General features: G+C 43.3%; 1 protein-coding gene across 6 annotated transcripts in view; it reads left to right on the forward strand.

Moving 5' to 3' along the window:
* EDAR (ectodysplasin A receptor) overlaps positions 1-12,073 on the forward strand; it is a 494,038-nt gene that overhangs the window by 236,610 nt on the left and 245,355 nt on the right. Inside the window, exon 2 of one of the 6 annotated variants that reach the window (XM_086934285.1) lies at positions 8,904-8,966. The exons of the other annotated variants lie outside the window; for them this stretch is intronic. The gene's annotated coding sequence lies outside the window, so the exon portion shown is untranslated. The remainder of the gene's footprint in view (positions 1-8,903; positions 8,967-12,073) is intronic. 6 annotated transcript variants of the gene reach the window in all.

Here is a 12,073-nt window from a genome sequence, read left to right on the forward strand (position 1 = left end):
TCTGACATGCTCTTTCTCTGGCAGTACCCAAAAAATCTGCAGTGTCCTATACAGTCATATGGAACTTACTCCAAAAGTATCTTACGACCTTCTTACTGGTTAGAAAAAACTTGGAGTTTTTTTAACCTTTTGTAAGATCTACTTGCTCGATCTATGTCCTATGTGTCTGCCCTCTCAAAAACGCTCCCAATCTGCTCTTTTAAATGTGTATGTATTCCCTCTGTGATTACAGACCTTGGGTTATCAGTCGCTGTTACTTCATCATTCTAACCTTTTCTAGATAATATTATTGTTTCCCCTTGTCTTGTGTATGTCATTCCTTGCACTTTTGCCTTCATTGTCTCGAACATGACAGACACGGGTTGAAGCAACACAAACTTTATTCACATAGCTCACGATCAGCTACAGGCTGTAATAAACGGGGAATCATGAAAACTCTGGCTTACACTGAACCTGAATGGCAACATGGAAGAGGAAAGAACACTGGTCGCTGCACCTGGTTCTGCTGTGCCTTATCCCACCTTTCAACCTGCAGACCAGCAGAACACATGTACACAATAACTGCCAGCCTATCTGCGTCCCAGGTGATACACTGTCCAGGCATCACTGCAGGCAAGGTTCAGCACTAAACAAGGATTAGAAATAAATAGTGCCTCAATTTGGAGACCAGGAACAAAGAGACAATATACATTTGTGGGAGATGCTAGGGTGAGATATGCAAGTCTTTTTATCAACAAGAAGGGCTATAATGGTGTCCAAGAGATACCCAAAGGGATGGTCCTACAGATCTTTGGGTATTATTTCCAGCTCTGATATACCAGTCAGTCTGTTGGTTCCACTGTCAGACTGCGACTGAAAATAGACCTGGGCACCACAATAATAGTGGCCCCCATTAGTAGATTTGATACCTAAAAAGTGGCCCATGTTTGCAAATTAGGGTACTTTTGAGCTTCTAATGACATGCTGTATAAGTCTTTTCAAGGTATGGAAGACTGTATGTATTTGAGCTTGCTGCAAGCTCTGTTTGTTTTAATATCAGGGAAATAAACTGTAAAAACCCTCCCAGCAAACAATAAAACAGGCCTACACTGATTGGCTCTTGAGCAAGGGGTAGAACAAGGGTATAGTAATGCAGGTTTGCAAAGAGGGTGATGCTAAAGAAGTCAGTGGGGGGTATTTTGAGTTTCAGGAGGACGTCTATCTTTGAACAGATAGTGACACCCTCCAAACGATGGTGAGCTGGAATGTATGCCTAGGTGTCTTCCGTGACTTGGTAGTCTTTAAATAATAGGTTAGCCCCTACAACTTTTCTGAACAAGACCTATTGCACTTTATGTTTTTTGTGTGTTTTTTTTACAGAGCTGCGAGTTAAATATATCCTACAACTGTTAAGAGATTGCCAATTTGCACAAGTTAGGCCAGCGTTGATTTACTTACAAATTATTTCCTCCCCACTTGTTTATTTTTTTATTTATTTTATTTAAGAAGTTTTCTATAGCGCTGGCTAGACCCGGAGGTATCGGAGCGCTTTACAGCAGGAGGGAGAGAAATCAAATACAGGGTAAGAGTAGAGTAAACGGAATCATAAGTGTTCAAAAGTTACAATTGTGTTGAGCGTCCGAGGTGCGCCATTGAGGTAGAGAGGTCTAGGGGTCCGAGGTGCACCATTGAGGTAGGGAGGTCTAAAGGTAATCTCGATGCATGGACAAAGTTTAAGGCTGAGACTTTTCTCCAAGCGGAGGTGAACCAAGGTGATGGGTTGGGGAGAGGGGATGAGGTAGGCAGTGGATGCACATTGCCAGGTGACTGTCGGGTGGAGGCTTGAGAGTCACGGATTTCAGTTCGGGAAGGCACGGTTGAGGTAGAGGACTTTTAGGAGACTTTTGAATTTTGCAAAGGAAGGGATAGTTCTGATGTCAACAGGGATGGAGTTCTTGGTTTTGGGTGCGTTTCCTGCAAAGGAGCGGGCTGCGGTTTTTTGTTTGCGTGTTTTCAGTGGAATGAGTAAGAGGGAGTTGGAACTCCTGAGGCTTCTAGACTGGCCGGCTTTCTTAAGTTTAGAAGCTAGGTATTCTGGCTTCCCTCTGTGCAGGGCTTTGTGCGTGAGCAGGCAGTTCTGAAGCTGGCACGCAATTCCACTGGGAACCATTTTAGTTCTCTGAGTGCGGGAGAAATGTGGTCGTATTTTTTTACTCCGGTGACCATTCTGGCAGCTGCATTGAGGGTTGTCTTGAGTGGAGCTAGGTGGAAGAGAGCTGTACCGGTAAGGACTGCGTTCCCATAGTCCAGTCTGGACAACACAAGAGATTGGATGACTTGTTTGAGGTCAATGGGTGGAATGTGGGGTTTGATTTTATTGATAAGCTTTAGATTGAGGAAGGCACTTTTTGCGAAGTTCTTGATGTGGTTTATCATGGTCAGCTTGGATCAAGGGTGATTCCAAGTGATTTTACAAAGTTTGCCATGGCGAGGTTACCTTTGAGAGCATCGATTGCTTTCAGCCATTCAATGATTTGCGGGTTTTCTTCCTTGTTGGAGATGAGGAGGAATTCGGTTTTGCCCTGATTGGGTTTAAGGTGGTTTGCTGATAACCATTCTTGAACTTCTCTGAGAGTATTGTTGAGTCTTAGAATGTCATTAAAGGAGGAGGTTTCCAAGTAGATCTGGGTGTCATCTGCATATAGATGGAAGGGGATGTTAGCTTTTTTCAGAATGGTGGTGAGGGGTTCCATATAAATGTTGCTGGGAGAGAACGGATACTTGAGGGACACCTATGTTAACGGGTAGAAGGTCGGACGAAAAGGATTTGATTTTTACCCTTTGGGAGTAATTTTGAAAGAAGGAGAAGAACCATTGGAGGACCACCTACACGGTCTTTGAGAGCTTTGATGAGAAGACTGTGATCCACTGTGTTAAAGGCTGCTGACAGGTATAGGAGGATGAGGAGGCAGCAATGGTCCGAGTCAAGGGAGTTGAGGATGTCATCCACGATGTGGAGGATTGCAGTTTCGGTGCTACAGCCTTTTCTGAAGCCTGATTGGTGTTGGTCTAGCAGATTAATATTGTCGATGTGTTGGTTCAGTTGTCGGAGAACGCATTTTTCGAGGATTTTGTCTAGGAAGGGAAGATTGGAGACCATTCTGAAGTTGTTCAAGTCGTTTGGGTCTAAGCCTGGTTTCTTCAGAAGTGGTGTGGCTTGGCCGACTTTGAGGCAATCTGGTATGATGCTGGTTTTTAGGGAGCTGTTTATGATTTCACACAAAAGTGGTGCAAGGGAGAGTTTCAGTTTTTTGGCCATATGAAAGGGTAAAGGGTCAAGGATGTGGGATGAGGGCTTGGAGGAGGAGATTAAATTGAGAATCTCAGCTTCAGGTATGGGGTCGTAGGAACTCCAGGTTCTATTGGGTCGTTCCCTAGAGGTAGTTTAGATTGCTGGGGAACAGTATTTGCCAGCAGGATGGAGGTTGATGTCAAGTGATAGTTCAATCTTGGTGATTTTTTCGTTAAAGAAGTTGGCAAAGCTGTCACAAGTCTTTGGAGGCCGGGACGTGGATAGTGGAGGGCTTGGATGTTTGTTTTTTGATGATGTTAAAGAACTCTTTTGGTCCGTTGCAGAAAAAGATGTTTTTTTCATTATTGATATTTTTTTGTACTTGTTTATTATGGGGTTGCATGTTTCTTATCAGGGGCAATTTGTAAAAGAAACAATATGGGGGGCTATTAATTATGACCCGGGTTCTTAGAACATGTCTTTTATCATGAAATTATTTAAATATTGTGTATTTTAATCTAAAATGTATGTTTTTTTGATGTAAAATGTACTTTTATGTCCAGAACATGGACGAATAAAGTTTTTATTGACTTGACTTGACTTGGTAGTCTTTAAATAATAGGTTAGCCCCTACTGTGCAATACCATAAGAACAATACCTTTTCTGTTAGTATTCTCCAATGTTTTTCCTTTTACGCTTTCTAACGTTCAATAACAAGGAAGCAAGCTAATAAATGTACACATCCGGGGGAGGGAAAATCGCACGTGTGGAAGACTTTCAGTTGAGACAGCTGCAGACTTGTCCTTGTGGCTTCAACCCACTCACTCTCTTCTTCCGTTGCTCACAGTAATAATCATCTTCCTCGATGTCTGGACAATTATCTTGAGGAAACAATCATATAATTACTCACCTGACGGGTGATGAAGGATTCTTATAGTAGGAGCAACTATATAGTGACAGAACACCTCCATGTGGGAATAAGCCTTGATCCACTGATGTGGTGCAACTTACTTTAAACTAACCGGCCCATTTCCTGTTCACACTTGAGCATGCGCCATAGGGCTGTACCACTATTGAAGAAAGCAAAGGGGTGTTTGTTTTCCTGAACCGCTGGCGGCCATCGAGGGGCAGCACCTGCGGCATGTGCTCCACTTGGTCAACCCTGAGTACATCAAATTGGTAGAATAAGCACTCACTAAATTCGCACAAGTCCCCAGTGATGGTTTGAGAGGAGGAGGTGACAGTGTTTGTTTTCTTTCCGTTGTGTCTCTTGACACATATAACTATCTTGTTTCAATAAATAAGGTCCTATTAGCATGCATCTTTCCCAAGGGGTGTTAGTTAGCTCATTAGCAGGAGATGTTTGCATTAACATCTGAAAGGCTATCTCTGCCCTCTCGGGCACTAGGTTGTTTAACCATGAGTGCCTGCAAGAAAAACGGGCAGACAGCCAAGAACTACATTTAATTTTGCATTTCACAACTCTGCGCTTTGGCACTACGACATAGGATCCCATCATCTGTTTTTGTGTTTTTTCAACCAACAGCATGTCGCACGGAGGAGGTTGAATTTTTTTATTTTAACAGTTTCATTATGAGCTCCTTGCCCCAGTATGCAAAGTGCTGTAGGCTAAAATTCGAAACTGGCTGGCGGTTTTATAGATGATATGGAGCCACTTGGCAGCTCAGTTTTACAAAAAGTTTAATTTTACAAAGTCACCTGCTCTGTTTCAAAAACTCCTTGTTTCATTTGTAAAATCAAAAGAAATCATTTCTCACAAATTTTGGTAAGTTTCACTCTTTCACACAAATCATGCATTAAAACAAGCATCAACAATGTGGATCGTTTTTTCTTCTGTGTACTTTTGTACCGAGCTTCACAACACAATAAAGTTACAACATGGCCAACCGCAGCCCAACCTTTCTTCCTTGTGTCCCTAAACACAAATAATAAGTTATAGACCGGAGGCAGTAACAGAAGGCACATCACAGGGTGGCAAGGACATCCAGAGGTACGTCATGATCCAGTCCCCACGCTCCCTGAAGCGAATGACGCGGTTCTGATGCCACGCACACTCAACGCGCTTCACCTTCTGATAGAAGGATAAAGGTTAATATCAAGAAGTCGTTTGTAATTATTGACGGGCGCCCTTTTCAATAAAGAAAGGCTTTAGCATTCAGGGCGTTGACTTAAAACAAACACACACGTTTTCTTACCTAAGCGTTATTTTTAATTCCAGAGGAACTTTAAGGCATCAGGTAGCTAGGAGTTGTGATCAATTTGCCAGAGCAGTCTTAATTCACTTGTATTCCCTTCTCATCTAAACTGGGTTTAAAGCCACTAAAGGAATAGTGCTAAGGGCGAAGTATATATTGGTAGCAGCATACAGGTTTGGTCTTTGGGGACAGGCAACGTGAGGAAATTAATTATACAAGACAATACATGCCTCAAGCGATTATTATTAGTGCCTACAAGCTGCATGCCAGACTTATGCCACGTTAAATTAGGGCTGTCACACATAGAAGATCTCACCACAGTAAAACCCTCACTCCTAAGGCATGGTAAAAGGAACAAACCAGAGGTATGGCTTAAACAGGAGAGTGCTAGCAGACTGCTTATTACTCGAGTGGGCACTAGAAATGCCCTGGCTAAAGAATTTTAAGAACTTACGCCTTAGGATGAATAGGTAAAATTGTTTCTGACCCTGAATCACTGCTGGATGTTAGTAAGGCAGAGCTCAAAATATGCGTTTTCAACTTTTTGAGCATGAGAGCTTATCAGACCTTTGACATAAAATAAGTTTTAAAGCATACTGTGAGTTGACAACATCTAATTTATCCTAATTCGCCGCTGGTTGGAGGCGTTCCAACCGACATCCCTGGTTTGACTTCCGACCGTTGTACTACAATTACGGCGGTCGGAATTCAAACCGGCTGGTCAATCCGGCTGACTTCTGATGGGCTTGAGGAGTCCATGGGCCCGTTGAAACGGCCTCATAATCCCGTGAGGAAGGTGTTTCTGCCTTCAGGATTATAATGGCACTTTCTTAAAGCAAATCCATGTTGGCTTTCCGACATGAATTTGCTGTTGGAAAGTGCCTTTGGGGGCTCCTAGCAGGGCCCCCTGATCCTTCGGTTGGGGTCTTGAATGGCACCTATGGTGCCCCTCTGTAAATCCTTGCACAGAGTGGCAGGCACCTTGTGGTGCCTGCCACTCAGTGCAGGGATTTACACAGGCTCCCATTTCTCAATGGGCGCTTGTGCTATGGCCGGTTTACGGCTGCAGCATAAGCTCCCATAGAGAAATGGGAGTATATGACCGCACCATGTGCGGTCACATTGTAATTGCGGTGTCGGGGCTGTCGACCGGAGGTCAGTCGGTTGGTCTCGAGACCGCAACAGTGTCGCCCGACATCGTAATCATGCCCACAGTGTTGATATTTTCGAATACGTTTTAGGCTCATTATGGTGTATCATATTGCTATTTTTCAACACGTATCAACAATTGGTCAAGCACCTTGGCCAAATGCTTCAGTGATGAGCGCTCTACTGAATGTATGGTACATTTTACACTGTTTTGTGGGTTTTATAAGGTTTGAAGGTTATATATCTGAGACCCATTCTCAAACAGCATAACATGAGATCCAGCAGGATGGCCCAAATTTTCTTACAACAATTGCAATCCTCTATAATATGGGCCTCTGTTTCATCCTATTTATGACATGCCTTGCTAATTAGGAAATGTATGGGGACCAATGGACTGGCAGTTGGTGATGAAGTGATACGGTCATTAAGATCGATTTTTTTAATTTATGGAATGCTTTACAAATTCATGAATCTATGATTTTAGTATTTTCATGGGATCAATAGTTCAAATGTATGTAATAGATGATGGAGGGATTCTGTCTTTAAGTTATTAATAATAATGAATTGTATGCTTAACCGCTTAACTGCTATCGAACGTCCAGCTCCAGTGCTGGACGTTCCATTGCACAGGTGCAGTTCGAACGTTCAACGGCCGATGGCAGCACTACGGAGGTAGTGGTGCCGTCGGCCTGTGAACGTGTGCAGCACTTAAGGGGTTAATGCCCCCTCTCTGGGCATTTGTAAATAGCATTCTAATGGTGTTGTTTGTTTAACATACTGTTATACCTATGGCATGCTGTATGAATTAGTTAATTTATGGGGGATTAATTGTATGAATATGTGCAATAGGTATTGAAGTGACACTATTTTTAGGGGTTTTAAGTGCAGTGATGATGGTTTTATTGGGTCTATTTGTAGTGAACTGGATGTTGTTCATGTTTTTTTAATGTATATACATAAACTGTCCTTTTATGGCTTAATTATCAAGCAAAATAAAGATTGATAATGACGATAAGTGATAAGTGACAAGGGGCCATATGTATCATACTATCGTTTTGCGAATTCCAAATAGCGAATTTTAAGGAATCGCTATTTGGAAATCGCAAAACGGTATGTATGTAAATAATCGCTATTTTTTAGCGATTTCCAATAATTCCTTATTTGCAAATTCGCAAGTTGCGAATTCGCAAATAAGGAATACATCCCATTCATTTCTAAGGGCCTCTTGGCCCATAGAAATGAAAGGCAAAATTGTGATTAGCAATTTGCTAATCGCAAATTTAGCGAATTTTCCAGGGTGCAGGGGTGTCTCAAGAACACCCTGCTGCACCCCTGAAAATGACATGTGTGCGCATATGGCGCACATACATGCCCTTGAGCGTCACATGGCACCTTTTGTTTTAAAAAAAATGCTTTTTTAAAAGAATTCGCAATTTACCACCAACTACAAGTTGGTGGTAATTTGCGACATCTTATTCCAAAATCGCAATTTTTTAATATTTCATACATATCATTTAGGAAATCGCATTTTGCGATTTCCTAAATGCTTGTGCAATGTTAAGGAATCGCAACATTTGCGATTCCTTAACATTTGCGATGCGATAATTTCATACATCGCATTTCACGTTTTTCTTGTCGCAAACGCTGCGAATTTCCGATTCGCAGCGTTTGCGACAAGAAAAACGCTTCATACATATGGCCCTTATATATTCGTTCTGGCACCATTTTCACATAAGTGATATCCCACCTCACCACCCTGAAAATATATATATTTTTTTAAACATTTTTTATTGTGCAGAGTAAAAAGCAAAAACATAAAAGGAATATTAAAAAGGAATACTGATACAGATAACCAAATTCATACTTGTACAATCGTTTCCATTAGAAAATACTCTCACAACAGACATATTACATTGTCAAAAACGATTTCTTAGATAATAAAGTGCAAGCGCTAAAGTGACGATTTTTCCAAACTTCCTCCTTCCGTATATTATCCAGATATACTTTCCAATACATTCGTCTATTACATTGACTTAGCTTCTATGCTGTATTTACCAAAGTGCAAATGTGTTTACATGGATTGCTATAGAATCAACTGGGTGAGCTTACCCTTGGAGATCATTTTCCATCTGATCCAAATACTTCCATATTGAGATAAATATTTTAGTAGCTCCTACCATTTTCGTATAAGCTTCTTCATATATTTTCACTCGGCTCATGTTTTTTAGACCATTCTAAAAAATGTCCGTACTTTGGTTTTTTTCCAGTTCTGGAGGATCAACGAACACGCCACCAAGGAAGAAATTGATAAAAACATTTCCCTCCCTCTGGTTAGTAACTGGGTACGATTTTGTTTTAATAAACCTAAAAGTGCTAACTTTGGCTCGGGTTCTACCCTACTCAAGAGAGCACGGCTAAGTTCAAGACAAACTTTCTCCCAGAACTGGCTCAGCCTTGAACATATAAAACAGACATGCAACCAGCAACCTTCTCCCATCTGTTGACACCAGGAACATTTATTCTCCACCTCCACCTCAGGATACATCTTATGGAGTGCTTTCGGGGTGTAATAAGCCATCCAGCGAGATAAAAACGCCATTCTTTTAAAATTTGCCGCTCTTAATGCCTAACTGCCATGTTGTGAAATGGTTTGCCACTCCCCATCTGAAAATTGGCAAAGTGTTTCTTGTTTTATCTTTTCAAGAAAATTGGTAACCATTTTGGGCACTCCTTGATTTCGGAATAATCAATACCAATTCCCTACTCCTCGCAATTTAGTTCTAAACAGAGCGGCTAAAACCGGAGGGATATCTGCATTGGCTTGAAGAAGATATTTGTTTAATAGTAGTTTAATCTGTAGATAGCTAAAAACAAGCATTTGCAATGCAATAGGTCTCGCATTAATTACTTTTGAGCTATTTTCATTGCTAAATATTGCAACACCAATTGCAACAAAAGTCTATAAATTGTAGGACAAAAAAATGTGTATTTATTTTTGTAGCAATGGTGGCATGCTGCACTTTAGATTAATATATTTAAAAGTAAAGTGTGCCATACTGCGATTGCTACATTAGTTAATTGTGGATACGTTAACAATTGATGTGTGCACTGATGGCTGGTGGTATGTGTGCCTGTAGAAATTGTGCACTGATGGCTGGTGGTGTGTGTGCCTGGTGGAAGAGTGCACTGCCAGCTGGTGGTTTGTGTTCCTGGTGGAAGCGTGCAGTGACGGCTGGTGGTGTGTGCCTGGTGAAAGCGCGCACTGACGGCTAGTGATGAATGTGTGCCTGGTGAAAGCGTGCACTGACGGCTGGTGGTGTGTGTGTGCCTAGTGAAAGCGTGCACTGACGTCTGGTGGTGTGTGCCTGGTGGAAGCGTGCACTGACGGCTGGTGGTGTTTGAGCCCGGTGAAAGCATGCACTGACATCTGGTGGTGTGTGCTGGTGGAAGCGTGCACTGACGGCTGGTGGTGTGTGGCTCACTGGTTAGAGGCGGCAGACCCGAGAGCAGAGGACGGCCCGGGACCAGGGTTCGATTCCCGGCGCGGCAGGTTTCTGGACCAGGGTCAGCGGACTCGATAATTCTCTCGCCTCGGTGCCCACTCTGATCAGCGATCACACTCGGCAACTCTGGGCATTAGCTTGCCTCATCTTCACTAACGGCCCCGCCAGACCGCCGGGGATGCCTGGTCTCACCCTGGGGATACCCATTAAGGGACCATCTCTCAGGGAAGCCAGGAAGGGTTTCGCAGCGGTCGAAGCGCCTTGGGACCCTACGGGTAAGTAGTGCGCTATATAAATGCCTATACATACATACATTTGTGCCCGGTGAAAGCGTGCTCTGACTACTGATGGTGTCTGTGCCTGGTGAAAGTGTGCACTAACAATGTGGTTGTGTGTGTGTGTCGTTGTATGTGTGTTTGTATGTGTGGTGTGGTTGTGTATGTGGTTGTGTGTGGTTGTGTGTATGTGTTTGTGTGTGTGGTTGTATGTATGGTTGTGTGTGTGTGGTTGTGTGTGTGGTTGTGTGTGTGGTTGTGTGTGCGTGTGGTTGTGTGTATGGGTGTGGTTAGGTGTGTGTGTTTGTGTGTGGTTGTGTGTGTGGTTGTGTGTGCGGTGGTGTGTGTGGTTGTGTGTGTGTATGTGGTTGCATGTGTGTGTGTGGTTGTGTGTGTGTGGTTGTGTGTGTGGTTGTGTGTGTTTATGTGTGTGGTTGTTTGTGTGGTTGTGTGTTGTTTTGGTTGTGTGTGTGGTTGTGTGGGTGTGGTTGTGGTTGTGTGGTTGTGTGTGTGTGTGGTTGTGGGTGTGGTTGTGTGTGTGGTTGTGTGTGTGGTTGTACTTGTGTGTGTGTGGTGTGTGTGGGGTTGTGTGTCTGGTTGTGTGTGTGGCTGTGTGTGTGGGGTTGTGTGTGTGTGTGTGGTTGTGTGTGTGGTTGTGTGTGTGTAGTTGTATGTGTGTGTGGTTGGTTGTGTGTGTGGTTGTGTGTGTGTGTGGTTGTGTGTGTGTGTGTGGTGGTGTCTGTGGCGCTGTTCTAGGCTCTGCCTAAAAAGGTGAGCTTACTCATCCACACAGGTAATCTTTGAGAATGGCTCTGATTTTCTTATAATCAGACCAACTTGTAAAGCATAATATAATTATAGGACCATGAGTAAAACCAACAAGACCTATTGGCTATGCCAATGCTTGTTTTAAATTGCTGATTCTCTGTACATGAATGTGTACATGTACGCCCCATGCAAGCAGTGACTGCTCCCCGGGACTTAAACATACTTCTTTTACTCCTCGCCTCCCCCCTCATTCCTTCTACAGCACCCTGAAGCCCGGACGGCAGGAGGCTGTGCGCTAGAAAAATATATATAAATAAACATGCCCCAGCAAAGAGGGGTGCAGACAAACATGGGTGTATTCTTCGCTTTGAAGCCCTTGAACCCAGAGCAGTTACCCAGATATCAGCCCAGAGCAAGGTACCGCCGCGAAGCATAAAACTTCCAGCACCTTTGGGAATGTTTGCAGAGGACGTCACAGACCTGTGCCTTTAGCCACAGTGTATTCTGCACATATGTCTATGCACCACTAAAAAGTGAAAGTTGTAGGCTTATGTAAGTCAGTGAAAATGTGTGAGCGCCTAAACACACGTGCATTTTAAGAGCTCTTTAGCATCCTCAGAAGCTTCCATTGTTTAAGTGGGTCCCTCCCTCAGCACACTTAAGTTACAGGAGGTGCAGTCTTAACTCGGAAGAAGCCCCGATTTTATCATTCTCAGGCATGAGGGGTCAGAGGAGTCTTTCTATGTGGTAACAAATGGCCAGGATGGGGGCAGGCTCACAGCGCACGTCACTACCCCAAGGTACCAGCTGATGTTTATTGCACACTGCTCCGTGACAATTGAGACAAGGAGGACAGAGCCTGAAGGAGGGTGTGCTCGGGCGCATTAATAA

Source organism: Lissotriton vulgaris, chromosome 8 (assembly GCF_964263255.1).
Source record: "Lissotriton vulgaris chromosome 8, aLisVul1.2, whole genome shotgun sequence".
Taxonomy (NCBI): domain Eukaryota; kingdom Metazoa; phylum Chordata; class Amphibia; order Caudata; family Salamandridae; genus Lissotriton; species Lissotriton vulgaris.